Raw genomic sequence first — 2,551 nt, 5'->3', positions numbered from 1 at the left:
AAGAATCTAGTAGTATCCACCCCTTAAATGGTTTCTTCGCCTCACGAATGAATACTTCTGGCTTTTTGTTAGTCGTGCATAGTATATTGAACAGATTCAATGTTACATCAATTTCATTTATACAATTAATTCAAAACGCTTAGTTTCAATAAAAATAAAAAAATTAATTTAAGGTTAGTTTAACCTTAAATTAGAAAAAAATAAAGAACACATCAACTTTGATTCTTAATTAATTTTACAATTTTGGCAAACAAAAATGTAAGAAAAAAATCACTTCCACCCTTATAAAAAGTAAGGGTTACACCCTCTGGAGCTTTGGTACACTACGTGACACTGTTATTGAGTAACAATGAATATTTAGTTAGTTCCAAGAGAATATCTTATTTAGAAGAAGAGATATTTGATAAAAACCATTTTTGGGGGTGAACTTTAGGGGCAGTTTTCACCCCTTTAAACCATGTATTAGCACAGAAAAAAATACGTGTCGGCTATTTTTCAGTTCTCTACCACATATCAAAGTTTCATCGAAATCGGTTTCTTACACTTGGTATACCTTCCTTGTGAGTTAAAGGAAAAATATGATTTATTAGGTTGAAATAAGTAGCTTATTGATTCGTTTTTTATCTTTTGCATTTTTTTGATTGTATTACTAAAATGTTGAACGAAAAACGTCCTATCTATAACTCTACAGAGTACACTCCCGAAACAATTCTAAACGAACTTAGTGAATCACTAATTGGCGAGGATTTGACTGTGCAACAAAAAAGAATGCACGAATAAGAAAGGGCCGTGGTAGATGAATTGAAAACATTTCATACTGATTAATTCAAATTGCAAAACGTTATAAATATCGTTCGGTGAAATATCTAAATGATCTTAAACGTTATTTACAGGCGAGTAATTATAATACCGCTCAGCTATTATGTTTGCTATCTCAATCTGTGACGGGAGTAAATTCTTCGTGGTACGACTTAGTACAGCGCGAAATAAAAAAGTTTGAAGATTTTGAGACATTATTCAATAGAAATTTTGGAACAAAGAAATTCGACGAAATATTACTCGTGAAATAGAGTTTGGTAAATATTTTGGAGGAAAATTAACTTGTTATAATTATATGATACGCAAAATAAATTTAGCGTTTGATATAAATGAAAATTTAGATGAGGAAGAATTAAGCATTAAAAATACTTTTATTAAATATTACTTAAGGGGACCAGAGGGTGTTTCGTAGTGAAAAATTAACACTTTGTTTATTGCCGCGTAGAAATCATTCTACTGAAGATATCGATGTAGGACTTTTTTCAGCTGAAAGTATTCTATATAAGCTTTCATTTTCTTTGTTATAAGTTCCAGAATAATCATTGTACACCTAATATGGACACAACAAAGACCAAGCTCTATTTTTCAAAAAATGGGGCTTTGCCACGCCTTTCTGAACGCCAGAGTGGACAAAAATCGTTTTGTGAGAGCTCATTTTTTTTGTTATGAACCGGACTACAGAATGAGCGGAGCACTTTTCTAAAAAAGATAATTCTTCCTATTTTTTGAGGATAATTTGCAAAAAAAATTTTTTTGAAAAATTAAAATTTCATATATTGGCTCAAAAAAATAGGAAGAATTATCTTTTTTATAAAAGTGCTCCGCTCATTCTGTAGTCCGGTTCATAACAAAAAAAATGAGCTCTCACAAAACGATTTTTGTCCACTCTGGCGTTCAGAAAGGCGTGGCAAAGCCCCATTTTTTGAAAAATAGAGCTTGGTCTTTGTTGTGTCCATATTAGGTGTACAATGATTATTCTGGAACTTATAACAAAGAAAATGAAAGCTTATATAGAATACTTTCAGCTGAAAAAAGTCCTACATCGATATCTTCAGTAGAATGATTTCTACGCGGCAATAAACAAAGTGTTAATTTTTCACTACGAAACACCCTCTGGTCCCCTTAATATAAATTGCAACGATAGTTGCGTGCATATCGAGTTAATTAATCGAACCGTTCGCGATTCTACTTCTCGCGCGTTAGTTCTAATAGTTAACAGAGAGAGGGGGCGCGCGATCTTTTGAATAGGCAGTTACGCCTCAGCTGTGAACGTGAAATTACCGCCGATTTGTGTTGCACTTTGTTTTCGCCGAATAATTAGTTTTCTGGGACAATTTCGTGCGTGAGTGCAACGGTATTTTCGAGATAACAAGTAGTAGTGCAGAAGCAGCAGATTGTAGCTAATTGGAGGCAGTACAAGGCAGCGTACCTTATAATCAAAGGGCAGCGGCAGTTGATATTTTTGCAACAACAATTACGGCTGATCACCGTAATTGCACCGCACGGTAGGAGCACCTTCTGTTATTATAAGCGATACAAAATACATTCGGTATTTTGTCTATTCGTGATAGCGTTATTTTTTGTATTCGCGTCGAGCGTTAGTTCGCGGTATAATTCGAATCTACTCTCTCTCTTTCTCACCGAATATAACTAATTATAAAATCCTATTTGCGTGCGTTAGTCTTTCAGCCCTACAAAGACTGTAGTAATTTTTATTAATTAAAGTCTGTGA

The sequence above is a fragment of the Phymastichus coffea genome, unplaced genomic scaffold (assembly GCF_024137745.1).
Source record: "Phymastichus coffea isolate CEN01 unplaced genomic scaffold, Cenicafe_Pcof_1.1 PCOF00032, whole genome shotgun sequence".
Lineage (NCBI taxonomy): Eukaryota > Metazoa > Arthropoda > Insecta > Hymenoptera > Eulophidae > Phymastichus > Phymastichus coffea.
This window is presented reverse-complemented; position numbering follows the sequence as displayed.